A 24,067-nucleotide genomic window follows, 5' to 3' on the forward strand; every position below is an offset into this window, starting at 1 on the left:
GAGCAGGAGAGGAAGTAGGGAGACACAGCAGGACATTAGATAGAGTGAACCAAGTATGTGAAAACAAAGATTTCAGAAAAATATTCTGAAATAACAGTGTGGCAGGAGAATACAGTAGAAGCAAAGAGACAGGTGTGAAATGAAGCTGGAAAGGTAGGCATTGGAACTAGCCATTGGAGGGCTTTATGTATGGGAAGGAAATGATCTAATTTCTTTAAAAAGATGTCTTTGCTAGATGGAGAATGGATTGCATTAGGTAGAAGAGTGGAAGCTGAGAGACCAATTAGAAGTCATTTGCAGAAGTCTAGGCAGCAGATAACAGTGGCCTGGAAAGGGGTGGTGTCAGCTGGCATGGTAAGAAGTGGATGGATCAGAGAGATGTTTAAGGGGTACAATTGATAGGACTTGGTGATATATTAGACGTAGTAAGCAAAAGAGGGAGAATAGTCTAGAATAACTGCTATCTTTCTGGCCTAAGGAACTTGGTGGAAGACAGTGTAGCTTACTGAGATGGCCAAAACTTGGTAAGGGGTTTGCTGAGTTGTTTGGTATATCGGGAATGAACTTACAACTAACCCAAATCTTTCATGTTTGTATTATCATCAACAAGAAACATGTGGTCAATGTCCATGCAAAATGACTTTCTAAAAATCCCTTTGAAACATTTATTTTGAGTCAATTATTACTAAAAACAGCAAACCGGCCACATGTGGTGGCTCATACCCATAATCCCAGCACTTTGGGAGGCCAAGGCGGGTGGATCATGAGGTCAGAAGATCGAGACCATCCTGGCAAACACGGTGAAACCCCATCTCTACTAAGAAATACAAAAACATTAGCTGGGCGTGGTGGTGGGTGCCTGTAGTCCCAGCTACTTGGGAGGCTGAGGCAGGAAAATGGTGTGAACTCAGGAGGTGGAGCTTGCAGTGAGTGGAGATTGAGCCACTGCACTCCAGCCTGGGCGAGAGAGTGAGACTCCGTCAAAAAAAAAAAAAAAAAAAAAGCAAACCTATTTTCTTCAAGTGAGGCACACCCTGCCTACATATTCTTCCCAAGTCCTTGTTCTGCAATTTTCTCTAATCCACAGTTTATAACTCTTTCACCACTAAAACAACAAGACTCAGTATTTCTCATTCTGGAGATAAACTGACTTTGACTTATCAGCACAATCCTTCATCCATTCAGTCAATATTTGAAAACCTGCTTTGTGTCAGGATCTCTCCTGGGCATTAGGGATATATAAAGATGATATGGGCCATCATAACCATCCATCTAGCTATCCATCAGTCCATCCATTTCTTCCTTCAGTAACTCTTACTCCTCCATTCTATCATGTTCTATTGCCCAGACCCACCAAAGCAGAGAAGCTGTGGCTCAAAGACAGAAGTGGTTAATGAATGTGGTGAGGGAAAATTGGAGAATGGGGCAGGAGAATGGAAGATTATCAAAACAAAATTAATTGCTTAGTAAAAAGCCGTAACCTAAGGGGTTCATTCAACGCCAGTGAACTAATAACATCTTGTGTTTAGACCATTGTGACAGCCACCCTATGTGTACTCTCAGCCCTTCCAATCCGTTATCCCCACAGCAGCCAGAAGGGTCTTTTAAATAGCTAAACCAACTTATATTTCTCTCATGCTTAAAAGCTTCCAGTGATTTCCCATCACAGCGCAAATAAAATCCACATACCTTTTCATGGTCTTTCCAGGTCCTTATTACCTCTACGGTTTCACCTATCATCAAAATTCCCCTGGGTCACTCTGCTGAAGCCATTAGGACTTTTTTCTACTCTAAGAAGCCAAGCTTTTCCATAGTGATGATCATGCTGGTTTTTTTTTTTTTTTTTTTTTTTTTTTTTTTTTTTTTTTTTTTCTGCTTCAAATCTGTTCCTCCTGATTTTTGCAGGTCTGTCTCTTTCTCATCACTTAGGTTTCAACACAGATGCCACCTCCCTAGGGAGACCTTCTGTGATGACATTATGCATTTGTTCATTGTCTCCTCTAACAGAAAGTCCAGCATGATATCTGTTCTTTTCACTACTGTAGTCCACATTCCTCCACAGGACCTGACCCAGAGTAGGTACTCAATACATACTTGTTAAATGAATGAAGACATGAATGAATGGACGCCACCCATTCCCACCCCTCCATAGTTCCATCTAAGAGGTAGTTGTTAGTACTACACCTCCACTTCACTGATGTAAAGCCTAAAGAAGTGAAACAACTTGCCCATAATTGGAACCTAGGCATAAAAGTAATGGCAGGCAGAAGGTCTGCTTCCCCAGTCCTTCATGTCTGAGAGAAAGGTTTTTAGTCAGGCTCCACCAAGCTCCCTTCTTTTCCCTTTCTCCAGCCAGTTCTGCCATTCCCCATGAGGCACAGAGGTTAGTAACCAAATTTCATAGGACACTATGGACAAATTACCCAGACCCAGTAATGAATCCAGAGGGTGTTAGCCAGCATCCTCACTGTCATTTAGAATGAGAGGTTGGAATAAGCAGCTCATCACTTGCCTGCTCACTTCTGGTTATGTAGGATGGCTGCATTATGCACAGAGAAATTGGACAATCATGGAAAACTTAATCAAGTGAGTTATTTAGCCTCATGCAGCCAGTGGAAAAAAGGATATTTGACCAAACGCAACTAAATTCAATTAAGTTAGTTTGTAAGTAAGGTTGAAATCTCTCATCCTGGTGGATAATTTTATTGTTGGGGTGAAACTGAATGGGAGTGACCCAATATTCAGTGCTGATGGCTGGACCATTCAGGCCAGCTCAGTCTCACACCCATACCTCATACACTCATGATCCAGATGGTTAAATTCCCCAGAACAGGGCCTGATTATAAGCTTAAAAGGGCCTAAACTAGAAAAAGATTATGCCACTCTCCCATATGCAATTAAAATTAATGGTTTTGCTATTGTATAAATCATAAATTGAGCGTAATAATGTCGACACAGTTCTGGTTTTGCCCATGGTGATTGCTACCTACATGCTTTGTCTTTTAAATGTCTTTTTTTAATTTTATTTTTTAAATGTCATTTTTCTGTTTGTTTCCTTTCTTCTTCCCTCCCTTCCTTCTTGCCTCCATTTCTCCCTCTGTCTCTGTATCTCTCTATCTCTGTCTCTATGTATCTGTCTCTGTCTCTCTATCTCTCTCTCTTTCCCCTTGCTGTCCTTACCCAGCTAAACTAGAGAAGCCTAACAGGTTTCAGTCCCCTCATTGTACTGATGGAACTTGGCTGTGCTATGACGGCAGTCAGTGGGAGACAGAGCCTGTATAAATCCTGTATAAATTTGTTAAAGACCCAATTATATACAGTCTTTAAAGAAAAGTAGACAATTTATTTTCATTACATAAAGCACATGGATTCTCACAGCAAATTAGACACAAAGTAGTAGCCTAGAGCCTTGATGCTGACTCTGATGCACAAATGAGCCCCATTAGTAATTAGCACATTAATTTGGTTCCAATGATGGCTGTCAAAAGACTTTGCCCCTTTGCAGGCTCTGTCAACGCTTTCCTCCCAGGGGAGGCCTCGCCCAGTCTAGGAGGCAGGAGCATTTGTGGAGGTTTCATAGGAAGTTACTGTTATTCTGAGATATTTGTCTGCCCAGTCTACCTGCCTGACCTTTTGTTTAGCTAGTAAGTGTAAACAGGCAAAGAAGTTTGCTGACCAATTTCTTAGCGGGGTAAACAAGGTCTTTGTGACCCTTTCTCTCACTTAAAGCTTAGCTGGTGAGCCTCATCTACAGCCACTCTTCACCACTGGTCACCTGGGACTCTGGTGACATTAGTCTTATTGCCATTGCTCAAACATGCTTCACATTTCTAGGCCTTAGTACAAGCTTTTCCCTTTGCTGGAAAAGTCTCTGCATCTCTTTGCCTGGTGCCCTCCAACTCAGATTTCAAAACCCATCTCAATGTCACTTCCTCTGTGAATTCTTCTGAAAAATCTTAGGAGATTAATTTCTTCTCTGTGTTCCCCCAATCCCCTGTCTATCTTTCTTTTTCTCTTTTTCTTTTTGAGTTGGAGTCTCACTCTGTTGCCCAGGCTGGAGTGCAGTGGCATGATATCCGCTCACCACAACCTCCTTCTCCAGTGTTCAAGCTATTCTCCTGCCTCAGCCTCCTGAGTAGCTGGGATTACAGGCATGCACCACAATGCCCAGCTAATTTTTGTATTTTTAGTAGAGACAAGGTTTCACCATGTTGGCCAGGCTCGTCTCGAACTCCTGACCTCAGGTGATCCACCCACCTCGGCTTCCCAAAGTGCTGGGATTACAGGCGTGAGTGCAGTATCATCACCTATTCTGTTCTGGGCAGGAACTGTGTCTCATTCCTTATGCATTCTCTTTATCTTCTTTTTATCCCCCCACACCCGACCCCAGTGCCTAGCACAGTGATTGGTGCATGGGAGATTTTCAGTAAATGCCCACTGACAAGGTGAGTGAGGGAATGCTCTCTTGGGGAAAGTCCTGGTTGAGAGCCTTGCTTCTCAAAGTGTAGCCCCCAGACCATCAGCATCAGGATACTTTGCAACATCTCAGATCCCAACCCAGACCTACTGAGTCAAAATCTGCATTGAAGATCCCCAGGTGTTTCTTATGATGATTAAAATGTGAGAAGCACTGTGAGATTTGATAGAAGGAGAATAATAACTAAAAGAAAACAGTGTGTTCATGATCTTCTGTCTATTACAAGAATGAACCTAAAGGTCAGAACAGTTTCAAATGCTCACAAACGAATGGGATACTCAGACTGTTGAGAGCAGCCTAGGAGAGCAGCTGGATGACTGATTCTGCATGGTCTCTGGATCATATCTGCCCCATCAGGACCAAGCAGAGGGTGCCATGGCTGTGAGGTTTCACAGTCAGTATAAAGCCAAGTGCCCTCAGAGCTGGCTCTTTGGCTGAAGTTGGCCAGTCAGTGACCTAATCCAGCTTGTTACATCATCAAGCCAGTCGGTCCTAGCACTTTGCATCTGACTTGTTTGATCCAGCTCTGATCCAAGTCATAAAGAATACAAATCATTTCCAGTAAATCCTCAGGTTTGTTAATTTGGCCAATTTCTTTTCTTATTATATTCATATATTTTTAGAGAATGAAAGCAATTTTAGCTTAATTAATGCCCTTACACATATGAAAAGCCACAGCCATTTTTAAGAAAATGAAAAGTCACTATACTCCAAATCACATGCATTTCTCAGTTGGTCCAGGAGACAAAAAAGTCTTCTTTCTAATTAGTCATTTGTGGTGCCTTTTCCATTTGAAAATATTATTTCCATTTAGTTCTCCTGGGTCCAAAGTATTAACACCCTTTCTCCATCTCAAAAAGAATTGGGATTTCCCAAGTCCACTCATCCACTCTCTGCTGCCAAATTTTCCTGAGGCAGGCCTCCAGGAAGCTGTCAGCCAATGTCGATGAGCAGACAGATGCGGATGCGGAGCATTATCCAAAAGCTCAGATGCTGAAACCCCAGCTAAGTTACCCCCAACAGATCTCAGATCACATCCCCTGACAATGTGCCCCTATCCTTTCAACTCACTCCCACTGAAGTCACTTCTCTTTGACCTCAGACAGGTCTTCAGTCACTGGGTGCATCCCTTTAATCCCAGTGCAGCAGGCTCCTTCAAACCTCTCTTTCTTTCATCCCAAGCCAGTCTCCTATACGTGATGGATCAGTGGAACAACTCTGTCCCCAGAACTCTTGATCCTTGTGCATTTATCTCTTTCTCCTGCATCGACTCAACAAAATCATATCCCTGGATGAACTAATAATCCACAATCCTATTCTTTGCTTTTAGACCCAGCTCTGAGGCTAGTGGGGGCAAATCACACAACCATGATTAGCCTCATTATAAATCAGGGTTTGTCCTCAACTGAGCAATCATTGCTGCAAGGGAATATTTTTCCATGGCCATGGTGACCTTCTCCTCCAGTTTTCATTCAGCAGATAAGGCTGGACAGTTAGGTTGTAAATGAGTGGCAAGCTCAAAAAGTCTTGTATGACTGCAAAGAAACTGGCCAGCAAGACTTCTTGAATGTTTACATTCACCAGTCACTAAAATAAACACTTTCTGCTTTCCTCGAGCCTCCTAAAAATTGGCATCTTTCTTGCCTATAGAAACAACTTTGCTCTTACTTCCTTGAAAACATGGAGGCCATAAGAAATTAAATCTCTTAACTCCCTGACTCTGCCCTCTTATCGATTTATGAGTCTTCTCTTCTCTGACCACTTCACCTCCAGCCTCAGAGGTGTCTCTCCTTCTGTTAAAGGTAAGCATCTCTCCCACATTCATACTCCCAAGTCCTTAATATGTCCCCTTCTGTCTCCTCATTGCTTTTTCCGTTTCTCTCCTGCTCCTTCATGCTCCTTTTCTCTAAGGTCTTCTCCAAACTTGAAAACACATTCAAATTGCTGCAATATAAAAGAAAAAAAGATTTTCATAACTGTTTTTAAAAACTCATAAATCTATGGTCTATAGTTTTTCTTTTTAAATCCAGCTTTATTGATGTATAATTAGTGTACAGAAAAACTGTATGTAATTAATGCATACAATTTGGTGAGTTTGGATACGCATATACACTCGTGTTATCTCCCAACCGCCATATCTTCCCCCACTCCCTCCACCACTGTCAAACTCTTGGAAAGAGATATATATGCTTATTGTTTCCACCCCTTACCAACCTCCCACTTGCTTATCAGTCTACTCTACTGCTCTAGACTCTGCTCACTACTCCACAGAAAACCACTCACGTCAAGGTCAGCAATGACATCCAGATTGCTAAATCCATTGTTAAGTCTCAGTCCTCTTTTTACTTGACCCCTTAGTAACACTGCAGACTGTTGGCCCTGCCTTTCTTGAAACACTCTACTCCATTGACTTATGATGTCTCTCCTCATTCTCTTTGGGGTTGCCACTTCTTTAACTATCTGTCAAATGTTACACAACCCAGGGTTCCTTTCTTAAGGCTATAACTTTTTCCCTAGACAGTCTTCTCCACTATCAAGGTTCCAACCACCACCTCCAAGCTCAAGACACCCCTCCCCACAAAAACTTTTACTTGCAGCTCATAACTCTCCTGACTTCCTAATGCATACAACAAACTATCCACCCAACATCTCTAACTGCACATCCCACAGGCATTTCAAAAGCAGCAAAGCCAAACTGAACTCACCACCTTATCCTTACCCTACCCCATGCAATTTAACTCCTTCCCTGTGTTTCCTATTTCAATGAATGATTGCATCATCCTCAGTCACTGATGTAGTGATTTTGGGAGTTATCCCGCTGATCTCCACATCCTGCTGATTTTTGTTTGATTTACATTTCTGAAGTCGATTCCTAGCTTTTCATCCCCATTGCCATTATCTTAGTCCAGGTTCTCATTATTTTTTCTCTTAACTATTACAACTACACCACAAGAAGCAGCCTACCAAGGTATGGGTTATTGATTGTAACATACTGATTTTAGTATCAATGGCACTTTGGAGTCTGTAGGTAACTTAAAAGTAGAAAATACAACTCTGACTCACAGATTTGTTGGCCATGTTATTGATTTCACTTTCTCTGGATGAATGTCATGGGAGCTTGGGCAATGTCTCCAACCTGTCTCCAAAAGAGAAATTCTGTAAATAATCCATATAAGAAAGAGAAAACTTCCTTTCCCTATTGTAACATTTTATAGCCCTTTCCAGGTTTAGACTCATGGCAACACTGTAATAACTCACATTACATTTCTAGGAGAGAGGAGAAAAATCAACTGCTGCCAGAGTGAACTTTATATTTACATTGCATATGTGATTCTTGGGAGGTCCCCTCTATCTTCTTGTGAATTCTCAACATTTTCTGACATTTTCTAGAAAAGCACTGAAGGTACAGAACTTTACTGTATACCTTTGCATGTATGGTGTCTCTAGGTCACCCTTTCATCTCTGGCATCACGACTAATTCAAAGTTATTAATTGATTGACATACAAAGGTCCTGCATAATCTGGCCCGTGATTACTTCCCCATTTGCATCTCTTACCGTTTTCCTAGCTTTACTCCTTTCCAGTTATATTGACCTATTTCCTGTTCTTTGAATAAGCTGCTTTCAACCTCAAGGCCTTTACACTTATTGTCTCATTTTCTTAAATTACTTTCATCCAAGAACTTTGTATGGTTTCTTCCTTCACATTATTCAAGTATGAGCTCAACTTTTAACCCTGGAGAAAGTCCTTTCCTAACCATCTTATACAAATTAGCATCCCCTTACCCAAACATTATCCCATTACTGTGTTTTATTTCCTGCCAGCCATCATCATTATCTAATATTTTTGTTTATTTATTTGTTGGCTTATTTATCATCTGTCTCCTCACACTACATTTTCAATTTCATGGTGGCAGAAGCTGTATCAATCCTCTTCACCACTGTAATACCAGAGTTCAGTAGGTTATTCATAAGTGGTTGCTGGATGGATTAGTAAACGTCCACATGACATAGACCTGATACATTAATCAAGGGAGAGGCAAAGGCAAAAGAATTCTCGGTCATCACAAGTTCAGTAAGTATTACAGTGCAGGAGTCTGAGGAAACAATGGCAAAAATAATACAAAGCAAAATAAAATGTAACTCCAGATCCTTTTCTCCCCAACTGCATACACACTTAAACCATGAACCCAGGAAAATGTTATCTAATTCTGACAGAAGCCTCCCTTAGAACACTCACTTCTAAAATGTTGTTGAGGATGTTGTTCACTGAGTCTATCCTGTCCTCTTTATGAAGATCCCTAGAAGCAATTTATTTCTCATATATTATGTGAAATAGTTTGCTCCTATGAGCAAGTGATTGTTTTTTGTCTTTCGAACCCTGAGGATCATGTAAAGGAGAGTTTTTCTCCTAGAACTGGCTGCTAAAAAATTCCAAGCTAAGCCAAAAGTTCAGGATCCCATAGCGTGCATGGTTTGTACAAACTTAGCCCTGGTTCCATCTATTTTTTCTAATTTTTGTTTTTCTTGACCCCTGACACCCTGATCTTTAAAAAATCCAATTGTATCAAAGCTCTTTAAACATTTTCACAAATTCAATTTTTAAGCCAGGAGAACTAGGTAAAGAAAATATTCTCCTGAGCTTATTTGACAGGTGTACTTTGGTCATCTGTTGTTGTAACAGGAATGTCTTGTAAATGTAGCAAGTGGATGAAGCAGGAACTTCCAATTGGTTGGTCTGTATCAATCATGGGTCTTGAAATCTTTGTTACTCACCAAGGCTATTTTTGAGAGCTCACCTTCCCTTCTTTGAGGAGGGAATCTGAAACTGAGCCTCTAGCTAAGGGAAATCCCTCACTTGTTGTCCTGGCCCCTATCTGGTAACCAAACACTGGCAATGGTCTCCTCTCCCACCCATCCTACCATTAGACTGCAAACAAAGGTAAGGACTACATCTTCTAGGCAAGATGCAGTAATATCCCTTACGATAACTTTTCATAAAACTCTTCAAGAGCTGAGTTTTATGAAAAGTTGTCGTAAGGGATATTACTCTGTCTGTGGTGTTAGGACCAAATTAGAGAGAAATAGGACTAGAATCAGGATTATTTACTAAAAAACTGTTACAATAAGCTAGGCTAGAAGTAATAAGGGCTATATCAGTCAGGGTTCAACAGGGAAAGAGAAGCCCTTCCAATTTTTTTTTTTAGAGGATAAATGTAATGCAGGGAACTAGTTACATAGGAGATGGAATTACTGATGAGCCGTATTGCATAAGATAAGTCAACCCAGAGATAAGCAACAGCAGGAAATCACTACCTGCCCTTGGCTGAAGAGGCAAAGAATGGAGCCAGGGTTTCCAGAATCCTGGGACAAGGCCACCTGGTAGAAACTGAAATCACGGAGTGTCTGTTGGTGGGAGATGGAGTCACAGGGGAGACGGATGCAGTTTAAGGCAGAGAGAGGAACAAAATATATACCCTCCTGGTTTCCCCCTTCCTCTCACCCTCCAATCGCCCTCCAGGAAGCACAAGAGGTTAGAAAATGCAGCCTGAAAAACAGAGTGGAGCAGAGGAAGGGTGACGAATAGCTCCGAGGGCAAATGGACCAGCACAAAGGCCTGTATCAAGATGGTGGCAGTGGAGATGGAGATGAGAAGATGAAGTTAGAAGTTATTTAGAAGTGAAATAGGTAGAGTGGTGAGCATTTATTTCCAATTCTTATGACTGCTGGATTAATCACGGTACTCTTGTGTTGGAGTGTAGGAGATGAGGCTGGTTTGGGTCTTGTTGAGGCTGAGATGCCTGTTAGGCCTCCAGGTAGAGGGACCTGGGAAACAACCATATACTCAGCTCAGAAGCTCAGGAGAGATACCACACTGGAGAGAGAGAATGGATAATATTAGCCAGGGAGTGTATGGTGACAGAGAGGAAAAGCTGGGAGGGTTTAGGACACAGTCCTGAGGAGCACCCACACTTAATGGTTGGACAGAGAAAACTGAGGGGGATCAGCCAGTAATGAGAAGAGAGTCAGAAGAAAGTCATCTGTGAGAAAATAGAGAAAAGGGTATTTCATGAAGGAAGGTTCTAGGTCTTCTATCTCAGTGACTTTGGACAAACCCAGTGCTCTCTTCTCCTACATTCCCTTTCTCCCTACCACCAGCCTCTGCTTGTCTCTACCCTGGCATTGCCAGGCTTTACAAAGCCTTCAGTTTAAGAGCTTGTAAGCCTTGTTGCCACTATGGCAGCATGCGGTATAATGTTGGGGGCCACCAAAATGGTTCTGAAGCAGTCATAGCCTTCTGAGATCCCATCTGACGGGCTAAGTGAAGTATCCGTGTGCTAAGAGCTATTCTTACACAGAATCACATCCTGTGAGGCCAGAGCATAAGAAGACAGATATGTGAGGCCTCAGAAAGAGCTAGAGAGGGGCAGGTTTCTCTCCGTAGGTGCATCTCAGACAATGCTAAAGAAAGATGAGTCTGAGAGAGGAGAATGGAAGTGCTACAAAGAAAGTCCCAGAGGCATGGATGACAGGGAGAAATAGGGCCCGAACTGGAGCTGGAGCAAGGGATTCAAGCCAGGGCAAGCTGAAGGCCAGGAAGTAGGAGGAGATGGTTAGGACTGAGAATGGGATACAAGGATCTGAAGGTAAGAGACCAACTGGCCTGCCCTTCTTACATTACAGTCTGGTGTGCTGAGCATTTCCAGATGTGCTATTCTGCTAGAGCCACATGCCAACCTTAAGCTCCTAGCATCCTAGCTAAAGCAGCCCCCCGCCCCCAGCACTTCCCACCACTTTTCCTAGTGAATCTTTGTAGCACTCAGCAAGCATGGAATAATCTACTTTGGTCATTTATTTATGTATTCTAACCCTCCACCCTCAATAGACTATGAGCTCCTTGAGAATTTATGTAACTGTTCCCTAGTGCCTGGAACAATCTAGCACAAAATCTGTGTGCACTAAAGATATGTTGACTGACTGAAGTCTAGAAAGGATTTGCAAAGTAGTCCACACTATATAGCTGGGAAACCAAGGCCCAGAAAGATGAGGTGGCTATGGAAAGGCTGCATAGGCAGCAAGGGGCCAAGCTGGAACTGGAAGCAATCCAGGTATTCTGATTCTCATTTTGTCCCATCACCATGATGCCACAATTGCTTCCTTACTCCTAGCAGGATACTTCAGGCCACCCAGAGAGGGAGGCTCATGTGCAGTGGCAGGAGCCCAGGCTTTGAAATCCAAGTTATGGTTCCAATCCTGGCTTTACTCCTTAGTGTCTGTGTGACTTGCAGCAAGTTACTTCACTTTTCTGAGCCTCTATTCCTGAGCGTGGAAACCTGGACCTCTCAAAACTTTGGGGAAGACTCATGGAGTCCACAGAAACATACTGAGAAGAGGGCCCAGCCTCCCAGCTTGTGGCTTTTGGTGGTAAGGAAAGATGAGTCTGAGAGAGGAGGATGGAAGTGCTATGAATAAATCCCCAGAGGCATAGAAGGCAAGGAAAACAGGGCCTGTGCCGGAGCAAGAGTGAGAGATTCAAGCCAAGTCAGTGAGACACCAGAGGCAGGAGAAGCAATGGGTGGGGCTCTCCATCAGGAAGACAAAGGTTGATCCTGGGACTTCTCAGGGTATTCCCCCTCCAGTCATCTTGGGGTCTGTGAGACCACAAGGTCTTCTGCCTGGCCACTGAACTGTAGTAACCAGTAGCACTGACCCTGCATGGGTGGAGAGAGGCTGGCAGGACAATCCACATGGCCTATGCAGAGAGAGGGAGGGGCAATGAGGGAATAGTGACACACTCTCAGAAGCACACATAGGCAGGTGAAACCACAGGGAACAACCATGTTTTCCCTGGATGATCCCAAGCCTGCCAGGCAATAGCAGCTCAGCTCTGCCATTTATGAATTTGCTTGTGATCTTGGACAAGACCCTGTTGTCTCTGGTCTTCAGTTTCCTCCATAGAATGAGGATCTCAAAGGTTCTTGCTCGTTCTGCCGGCTACTCTACTTGACAGTAACAGATATTCCTTGCTCCGTACAGTGCTCTTTGTAAAGAACATGGGATATTCACAGCTTCTCAGGAGCAGGGCTCTGGCTGGCCCAGCTGAGCCACTATGCCAGTTGTGAAAAAGGTTCCACGGGGCAGCGGAAACGTCAAAAGCCACTTACCCTGGGCAAGACACTTTACCAACTAGAACTCCAGGATTCTGATTTCCAAAAATGGAAATAAGAGCCTCCTTTTGCCTTTCTTCCAATACTATATATTAAAGAGCTTGGGAACCATAAGATGTTAGCTTCAATGTCTTAGTCCCTCCTTGGGGACTCAGGTTTTTAGCAGAAAAATGGGAGTAGAGCAAGCCGTTAGACTGTCATCTATAAGTGCCTCACCATATTGTGTTCCTAATCCCCATGGTGCCCAGAGAGGATTACTGTGGCTCAGCTACAATGTGGCAGAGCATGAGACTCTTGCATCTGGCAGTGGCTTTAGGGGCTGCTGGAAAAGAGAGTGACAGAGAAACTAGTGGAAAAATATCTTCCTTCACCAGGCTTACCAAGAGTTTTGTCTGCAACACCCAAGTCCTCAGAGTGTGACTACCAGATGTCAAACAGCCTGTCACTTGTGGTTCCCATGTGGCATTTGGGTGAAGAAATATAAGGTTACTACCTTTGCTCTTGATGTGCCTTCCTCAAGAAACCTTTAGGACCAAAGTCCAGATGTCTGGTGTATAAAGCAGACTAGATGTTCTGCCTTAGTCAGGAAGCAGTACTCGGGTCATGCTAAGGAAGTAGCTGGGAGTTGGGCAAGGTTGAAATTCCTGGATCATAACTGCAGAAGGAATGAGTCACTCATCTGAGCCAGGGAGGCCAGGAAGGCAGAGCCAGACTTAGAGGCAGGCAGTGCACAAGAAAGGGAGGGGCATCCTGTGACCAGGCCAGCAAGCTGGCCTTCTATGACACTACTGATCTGGTTTTCTTCCTGGATACTGTCTGTGTGTGAGAGTAACTGCCCCTCTCTGTGCCTACCTGCCTCTGTTGTAAGGGAAAGCATTCATGGTTGGCAGATGCTCACTTCAGCTCACCGCGGGTCACTTTTACTGAAGGGATGGTTTGGCAGCAAAATAATAGGAATAAACTTTTTGGGATGATGAATATATTTTGCACCTTCACTGTGGTTGTGGTTTCTTGGGACTATATTTTCCAAAACTCTGAATTTATTCTCAGTATTTCAGAGAAAAAGTAAGCAGAAAACCAGGAAGGATATACATGACCTGAACAGCACCATTAACTACTCTGACCTAATTAAAAATTAAAAAACAAAAAACAACGCATCCAACAATAGCAGAAGCATTCCTCTTGAGTGTGCATGAAATATTTACCAAGATATATGGTATTTTGGGCCATCAAACAAACCTTACAAATTGAAAAGAATAGAAATAATATAAAGCATCTTCTTAGATCACAATGTAATTAAGCTAAAAATCAAACACCAAGATGTCTGAAAAATGCCCAAATATTGGAAATTTTAAAATATGCTCCTAAATACCCTATGAGCCAAAGAGGGAGTCTTAGGAGAATTTTAAAAATATATTAGGTCGAATGAAAATAAAACTGTATGTACAGAAATTTGTGGGATTCAGCTAAAGTATTTCCTTGAGGGAAATTTATAGCATATTTTAAATGTTTATATTAGAAAATAATATCTAAAATCAATAACCAAAATTTCCACCCTAGGAAACCAAAGAAAGAAGAGCAAGTAGAATTTAAAGAAATTGAAATGGACCCCACCCCATCCCTCCCCAAACTCCCACCTCTTCCCTCCTTCCTCCCTCCCCACCATCAGAGAGCACACAGACCCACACATCATTTTACAACAGGTTTATTTTATTTTGATCACCAAGGGGCACACCTCGTGGGGTGTAAAATGTACTCTAGACCCTGTTGGCTATTTATCTGGGGTTAGACCTCTGGAGACCTCTCAGCTTGCCCTGAAATTACTGACTGCTCAGGGAGACACTGAAGAAGGTGGAGGTCTCCTCACTGTTTTGGTCCTGCTATGGCTCATTTTGATGGAGTTCCTCATTCAGCTGGTCACAATGGCAGGATACTGTTGGTCCACTCCCTTCCTCAGGTTTTCCTGAAGCAGTGGTCTTTTTGGGAGAGACGTTTTTCCTGGAACTCCCTTGAAGGGTTCCTTTTCCCTTCCTAGTTGTCTTGGGAATCTGGAACAACAGGGAGATCTCAGAAGGGCACTGGTTTGGGGAAAGAGGATGGAGGAGGGGTGGGAACAGGGGCTTCATGAGAAAGGCATGGGCTGAGGTGAGGGTTGTGCTAGGTGAGGACAGGGCAGGAGTCTTGGGAGAGAAGAGTCAGGGTCAAGAAAGGGAGGAGCCCAGGTGGTTCATTTATCTTGATAGGGCTTCTAGATCTAGGTTGAGAGGGGGCTTTCCTCTTCCTCGCCACTTTGGTGATGGCAGGTAATTGTTCCAAAACTGGGCTGGAGGCTTGTCATTTCCTGGTCATCTTCGCCAGCGTCTCTCAATTGTCTATTCCAGGCTGCCTGGTCTCCCCATACATACCCCTCCCAGGACAATGACGAACGAGACCCCTGAGCTTTGATTAGTTCAGCAAGCTACTACTTAGCCAATGGTTGCCCTGTCGGGGAGAAGGTCTTAGATATCACAAACCACCTTCAGGACATTGTCGTGGGAGGGAGCGGGGAGGAGAGAGAGGAGGAGAGGAGGAAAGATGAGGAGGGGACGGAAGGATGAGGAGGAAGCCAGAGTGGTCTGGTTGAAGAAAAGAGGGGCATTTCTTTAGAACTGCTAAAGAGCTTTCCCAAACAGATAGTGCTGCTCCTTTCCTCCCATGTTCAACTGGGGTGGGTGACATGGCACGGAGAGAATTATTCCTCCAAGCTTTTCCTCAGGTCACTCCATTTCAATGCTGCTTTCTGTTTTCTCCTGCCATTCACCATTATCTAGTTAAAAAAAATTATTATTATTATTATTATTATTTTATTTTACCAGAAATCTCTCTAAGATAATCTGGCTGTATTTAAGTCTATGTGTAGATGTGAATCACCCTACTTTCCTCCTAAAAATTTCTCTTATACATTTTGAAGACCACTCACTTGGCTACTACCAGGGAACTTTTCCATCGTACCTCCTTTTCCCAGTGTCCACAGGGGTTTCCCAGTCTCCTGGGGTTTCAGTTTTTCCCAGTCTGAAATCACTGCTTTCAGGCTGTCAAACTTCAGTGAATACACTTCCTCCACCGGATATCTTATGAATCTTGTTTCAACTGTGGGGTCATGCTCATCTCAGCAGGTGTAGTACCCAGGCTTGGATTTTAACAGTGTAGGGTGAATGAGGCAGATTTTCACCTGTCAGAAATCATGCAGGATGTTTGCATTGTAGAAAAATACAACCTAAAACTGATGAGTTCATGGAACAGGGTAGTGTTGAGTAGAATAGATCAACACTGTGCCTGTGGTTCTGTCCAGTGTAATAAGTGTTTTTCAAAAAAGGCCTTCAGATTGGAAAGAGACAAGTAAAACTGTCTTTATTTACAGAAAATAAGAGCATATGCAGACAATTCTATCAATCTTAAAAATGCTTTTAGAACTAATAAGAGTTTAGCAATGGCACTGGATATAGATCATTATACCTGTATTTTTATACTAGCAATGAGCAAGTGGCAATTGAGACAAAACAATGTAATTTAAAATAAATATTAAATGGATAAATATGACAGAAGATGTATAAGATCTGTCCAGTGAAAACTATAAAACATTACAGAGATAAATTTAATGAGAAACTAAGTAAATAGTGATATAAACTTTATTCATTAGTCAAAAGACTGAATATTAAGAAGTCACTTTCCCCCAAGGTTTTTGAAAGATTCAGTGCAATCCAAATCCAAATTCCAGAAATATTTAAACAGAAATTGGGAGGCTGACTCTAACATTCATATAGAAGTGTAAAGGCCCTAGAATAGCTAAAGAAAACTTTAAAAAATAGAACGAAATTGGAGGGATTACCCTGCTTCATTTCAAGGCTTGTAAACTAACAACAATCAGTATAGTGTGGAACTGTCGTAATTACAGCAATACATCAACAGAAAAGAATAAACTCCAGGAATGAATCCACATGTATATGCATCTATAGATAACTAATTATTGATAAAGATGCAAATGAAGATTAGAGGAGAGAAATTATAGTGTATTCAACAATTGGGTCAGGAACAATTGGATATCCACATGCAAAACTAAATTTCAATCCATACTCTATCTATCTATCTATCTATCTATCTATCTATCTATCTATCTGTCATGCAAAAAGGGAGAGAGAGAAAGACAAGGATATATATTTTAAGGAACTGTCTCAGGTGATTCTGAGGTCTGATACATCCAAAATCTGGCCTGTCGGCCAGCAGGCTAGAAACTGACATAGCGTTTTTATGTTCCAATCTTGTGGTAGAATTCCTTCTCCAGGAAACCTTGGTCTTTTAAGACCTTCAACTGATTGTATGAGGCACACCCACATTATGGAGGTAAACTACTTTACTTAAAATCAACTGATTTTAAACGCTGATCACATCTACAAAATACCTCACAGAAGCATCTAGACTAGTGTTTGACCACACAACTGAATACTATAGTCTAGACAAGTTGACCCATAATACTAACCATTGCACATGCCTAGCCCCATATAAAAGTGTAACAAAGTGAATCATAGCCCTAAATGTCAAAAATACTTTTTTCTAGAAGAAAACAGAAGAAAAATTTGTTCCCTGGGGTTATGTCTTAGTTAGCTTTGACTTCCATAACAAAATGCCATGGATTGTATAGCTGAAACAACAGAAATTTATTTATTTTTCACAGTTTTGGAGACTAAAGTCCCAGATAAAGGACTGGAGGTGGTCTTGTAGATGGCCCTTTCTCATTACATCCATTCTTGGCATTTCTTCTGTGTATGTGCATGGAGAGAGGGAGGGAGGAAGGGTGAGAGACAAAGAGAGAGAGAGAGACAGTTCTCATGCAAGCACAACAGTGCTTTCTTGTGTCCCTTCTTATAAGCACACTAATTCTATGGGATCAAGGCCCCACCCTTACGACCTCTTTTAACATTAATTACTTCCTTAGAGGCCCCACCTCCAAATACAGACATACTGGGGCCGAAAGCTTCAAAATATGAATTTGACAGAGAACACAAGCATTAGCAAAGAATAGACACACAGATTAATAAAACAGGATAGGGCTTAGAAATAGACCTGCACACATATAGTCAGGTGATTTACAACAAAGGCAATAATGGTAAAAGTATAGTTTTCCCAACAAATGGTGCCTGAACAATTGGACATCTATAGATACATAACAATAATTTAGACATATCCTTACATATTTCAAAAAAATTAACTCAAAACACATCATAGACCTAATGCAAAATGCAAATCCATACAACTTGTATAAGAAAACATAAGAGTAAATCTATATAATTTTCAGTTTGGTGGTGAGTTTTTAAATTTATCACCAAAAGCATCATCGATGAAAGAAAAATTTGCCAAGTTGGACTTTATTAAAATAAAAATCATATGCTGTTCAAAAGACAGTGTTAAGAGAATAAAAACAGAAGCTACAGACTAGGAGAAAACATCTGTAGTATATATATGTGGTAAAGAACTTGTCTCTACAATACACACAAATTCTGAAAACTCGACGATAGAAATAAATGAAAACAGTCAAAGATCTGAACAGACACTACACCAAAGAAGATATACAGATGGCAAATAAGCGTAATAAAAGTGCTGAACGTCCTTTGTCATTAGAGAATTGTGTACTAAAATGAGATACCACTACACGCCTAATTAGAATGTCTACAATAATAATAAAAAAAGACCAACTGCTAGTGAAGATATGGAACAAAGGAAACTCTCATTCATTGATGGTGGAAATGCAAAATGGTACAGGCACTTTGGAAGACAGTTTGGCATCTTCTTACAAAACTGAACATAGTCTTATGATAAGATTCAGCAATCCTACTCCTAGGTATTTACCCAACTAATTTGGAAACTTATGTCTACATAAGAAATTGTATATTAATGTATAAAATAGCTTATTTAATAATCACCAGAAACAGGGGCACCCAAGATGTATTTCATTTGGTGAATGGATAAAAAAACACATAGATTAAAAAAACAGAATAGAGCCCCAAAATAGACCTGCACACATATAATCAGGTGATTTATAACAAAGGCAATAAAGGTGAAAGTATACTTGTTCCAACAAATGGTACATGAACAACTGGATATCTAAACAAAAATAATAATAAATAACCTAGACAAATCCTTAGGTATTTCACAAAATTAGCTCAAAATACATCATAGACCTAATGCAAAATGCAAAAACTATACAACTTCTATAAGAAATCATAAGATAAAACTTACATAACTTTGTTAAAGAGCTTTTAAATTAAACACCAAAAGCAAAAGTAGCAATGAGCACACCTAGCACCCAGAAGTAGATTTCTAGAACCACTTCCCATTGAAAGGAACCAGATATTTGGAGAAATTGTTTATTTACGACTGGGGCAGGGCATAAACCTGATGAGCCTGGGGCATTTTGTAGCCCTAGAAATTAAGGGCTAAAGAATATGATAAAGGACATCACAGTGTTGCAAATCCAGACTATGGAAAACTGGAAAGAACACAAGATCTGTTTCTTTCCAACAACAACGAAGCAATGGCAAGAAAACAGATCATGTGGAGGGGACCTACAGGTGATAAAAGATTTAATTACAAAAAATCACTATGTAATACTATTTTTGGGTACTCATTCAAAGAAACAAATTTTTATAAAGTATAAGTCTTCCAGATAAGTGCATAAAACAATTGAACATTTCATAATCATTTAATGTTTTAGAAATGAGAATTGTATTGGGTTTTTGTTTGTAGTGATTGTGACCCAGAGGTCACTACAATCACGGGTGCTGCAGCCACCCAGGGAACACCTCGCCTGGTACCCGCAGCCATTCTCTGCAAGGGGTACAGCTGGGTACAATGTCCTCATATTTTAAAAATGAATATTGAATTATTTAGAAATGAATATTGAATTATTTAGAGAATTATATTAGAGATGAAATTTAGGTATGCTGTCTTTGATTTGCTCCACATTATTCCAGCAACTGAGTTGCAGGTAGGTGAGTGTCTAACTGGAACCAGATTTGCTGTGTATTTAAAGTTGTTGATCCTGAGTGTCAGGTATGCTGGGTTCATTATGTTAGTCTCTCTATTACTCTATATGTGTGAGGCTTCCCTGTTTAAAAAAAAAAAAAAAAAAAAACAAAAAAAAACCACACACACACACACACACACACAAACTAAAAACGTTTTTTATCATAAATATCATGCCATTAAAAATGAAATCCTAAGTGAAACTATTTTGTAGAAATAAAATAAATAAATGACCAAATTGATCCAAAAAGAAAACTTGAATTAAATGACACAAACTGAAACTACAATATTGAAAGCTCAAGCCACCCTCAAACGTTCCAGGTTAGTCAGTTTTGGAGGCTGATTCCACCAAACGATGGAGGAAAACTAACCATCATCTTATCTCAACTCTTCCAAAGCACGCAAAATATAGACAATTCTTCAATTCATTCTCCCAGATTAACCCTCCTGGATTCAAAAATCAGATGAGGACCACCCCCCACTCCCGATGGAAAAAACACATAAACAAGCTCTCTTACATAGCAGCAAATATGTAATTTATGTAAATTAGTAGAATATTAAATGAACAAACAAGCTCTGCCCAAGGAAAGAAAACATGATTTAACATTAGAAAAAAAAGTTTCATTGTAATTTTTTACATACAAAATAGAGGAGAAAAAATTTGATCACATACATCAATGGGTACAGGAAAAGCTTTTGGAAGAAACTCAATATAAGTTCATGGTAAAAATATTTAGTTAACCTATATTGAAAGAGAACATCCATTTCCAAAAATCAACAGCAACCAAATGTGAAAAGTTCAAAGAATTATCATTAAAGGCAGGAACAAGAAGTAGATGTAGGCTATTATCTCTACGTTTTAAATCATCACTGAGACACAAAGTCAGAGCTATAAGTATCATAATAAATAAGGGGCGTGAATATAGGAAAAATACATAATGTTTAGTGATAATACCCTTATCATTGTTGAGAATTAAAAGAAAAAGGCATGTGGAATATCCAAGTGAATGGGTTTTCAGAACGAGGTGTACAACAGATTACTATAGCAAAATCAAACTCTCTGCCACACAATAGGAATAACTATTAGAATTAATTAATTTCCATTAATTAGAACAATTAATAGAAAATGTGCCATTTGCAATAGCAACAAAATCCAAGAATTACCAAAAAAGAAGCCTAAGAAAAATGTGTAAGGTCTTTCTAGAGGAAACTATCAAAGTATACTGATAGATTCAGGTAAAAGGAGTTTGAAATAAGTAGAGGACCATAACATATTCATTGATCAGGAGCAGAACATCGTAAAAATGTCAATTCTGCTTAAATTACTTACAATTTATTGTCTTACCTGTAGCTGCCAAAATTACAGTCAAATTTAGGCTACTGTTCTACTGTTCTCTGCTTCCCTAATCAACTCTGGAAAATTATATTAGAGAAAAAGAAAGAAAGAAAAAACAACAATATCAGCAATAAAATCTAAGCAACAAAACACAGAAAGTCCTGGGTGAGACTGAGGACTGTACTTTGAACTGGTACTTGTGTTTGGGGTGGTGTCGATTAGAGGGGTGGGCTGCAGGGATGTTGGAGAAGTCTTTAGCCTGCTTAGACGTCAGATGACAGAACGAATAGGATGAACATTTTAAAATTTCCACTTCACTGCATTGCACAATCTGAGGCAGCACCTCAAAACACGATTCCAGTAGCCCTAGGGTAATAGCAGGACAGCAGGAAAATTGGCTTGGTTAAGGCAGTATGGTTCCAGAGATCTGCTAATTACAACCCGAAACCAACTTAGTGGGTGAGGATTGGCATTATTATTATTATTATTATTATTTATATTATTATTATTATTATTGAGACTCTCGCCTGGGCTGGAGTGCAATGACTCGATCTTGGCTCACTGCAACCTCCGCCTACCGGGTTCAAGCGATTCTCCTGCCTCAGCCTCCAGAGCTCTGGGATTACAGGCGCCCACCACCACGTCCGGCTAATTTTTTAATTTTTTTGTTTTTGTATTTTTAGTGAAGACGCGGTTTCACCCTGTTGGCCAGGCTGGTTTCGAAAAGAATTCTTTTAACAGAACATAAACAATAGAATAGAAGTTGAATAGGGTATCAGAGTGAATCATGCAAACTAAGGGTAGGTATTCTTTCATAGAAATAAATATATATGTTGCCACCTACATATATCCTCGGAAGATATGTAAAATATATTTCTTTGAGGAAAAAAGGTTTGCAAAGCCCAGCTCTGGCTGAGGAGGAGCCCCTGTAGGAAGGTGTGCATCTTCTCCCAGAGGTCACTACAATAACGGGTGCTGCAGCCACCCAGGGAACACCTCGCCTGGTACCCGCAGCCATTTTCTGCAAGGGGTACAGCTGGGCAAATGCTCAGAGGTGAGAAAAACAGCATCTCCAACCCATCACTTCAACAAAGAGCCAGGACCCAGGAGGAGGACCCTCCTGAGTGAAGACTGAGGGTCCACCCCCGCACAAAGAGGAGCCACAGAATCCAGCTTAGTCCCTCCTGTCAGCCCTGGAAGATCCCAGCGGCCTTGTCGCCCAAGGGCACCTCTCCTCCCACTGTGACCTCAGGGGACTCGGAATCAGAACCTTGGTCTGAGGGGAGCAGACACCATCCGCAGAGAACAGGGGTCCTGGCTATGCAAGGAATCAAAGTCAGAATTCTGAGGGAGGACTGAGGGGCACGCCTACATCAACCCCTACCTCCAGGACCTCTCGCCTCCTCCCCCACCCCAACTCCCACCCTGGCGGAATCAGGTTCTGCCCCTACTGTCAACCCAGGTGGCCCTGATGTGACATCACTGACTTGCGCATTGGGAATCAGAGAGACGCGAGGTTGTCAGTCTGACCAGCAGCTTGAGGTTCACGGAGGGAAGCAGGTGCAGGATCTCTGAGGAGGCAAAGTGAGGGCAGGCTGTGCCAGGCATCAAAGTCAGGACCCTAAGAGAGAGCTGAGGGTCCCCTACGCCCATTCCTATCCCCCACCTCATTCCCATCCACACTCCTAACCCAATCCACACCCCCATTCCCTACCAGCACTCCTATACCCCCAACCCCGATTCAACCCCCCCATGCCCATCCCCTACCCCCACACCCGCACCCCCACCCCCCAACACCCATATCCCCATCTGGGCAGAATCCCCGGTTCTGCCCCTGCTTTTAACTCAGGAAAGCCCCAGGTGCCCGAATGTTATGCCACTGACTTGCACACTGGGGGTTAGAGAGAAACAAGCTTCTCGGTCTGACTTGCAGCTTCGGATTGGCAGAGGGAAGCCTGCCCAGGCTCTATGAGGAGGCAAGATGAGATGTTGTGGGAGGACTCAGGAGGCTCCCCACCCCACATAGACAACCCCCCAAAATCCAGCTGCCAGCCCTGGGACACTCCTGGGAGGAATTATCAGTCTGGGCGGTGCCACCACTCCACTGCCACTTAAGCCTCAGGGGACTCCAGAGTCAGAGCTTAGGGTGATCAGCGCAAGACTGATGGGGACAGGCTCTGCCAGACATCAACCTCAGGACCCCATGAGAAGGCTAGGCATACCCCAGCCTTTTCCCATCCCCCAACCCCATTCCCATCTGCCACCCCATCCCATTCCCAAACCCATCCACACACCCATCCCCCACCAGCACCTCTATCCTCCCCAACCCCTACTACCCTCATACTGCCATCTCCCACACAAAAATTCCCGCCCCATCCACTAACGTCACCCCTCCCTCCCCCATCCACGTTGAATCGGGTTCCGCTTCTGCTTTCAACCCAAGAAAGCCCCAGGTGCCCGGATGTGAGACCACTGACTTGCGCATTGGGGGTCAGAGAGAAGCGAGCTTCTCTGTGTGACCGGCAGCTTGGGATTGGCGGAGGGAAGCGGGCCAGGCCCTGTGAGGAGTCAAGGTGAGATGCTGAGGGAGGACTCAGGAGTCCCCACCCCAGATAGATGACCCCAAATAATCCCCGACCACTCCTGCTGCCATTCCTGGGTTACCCGTGGGCGGACTTCTGAGTCTGGGGCACCCAGCACCCTACTGCCTCTGAAGTCGCTGGGGACTCTGGAATCAGAGCTTGGGGTGATCAGTGCAAGACTGGTGAGGGCAGGCTCTGCCGGGCATCAACCTCAGGACCATAAAAGAGGGCTGAGCTTACCCCACCCATATTTCCATCCCCCACCTCCATTCCCATCCCCCACCCCGTTTCCATTCCCATTCACAATCCTTTCATCCCCCCACCCCCACCAGCAATCTTATCCTCACCAACCCCCCACCACCCTCATACAGCCATCTCCCACACAAAAATACCCGACCCCTCCACCAACCTCACCCCTCCTACCCCCATCGACTCTGAATCGGGCT

This window comes from Macaca thibetana, chromosome X (assembly GCF_024542745.1).
Source record: "Macaca thibetana thibetana isolate TM-01 chromosome X, ASM2454274v1, whole genome shotgun sequence".
Classification (NCBI taxonomy): domain Eukaryota; kingdom Metazoa; phylum Chordata; class Mammalia; order Primates; family Cercopithecidae; genus Macaca; species Macaca thibetana.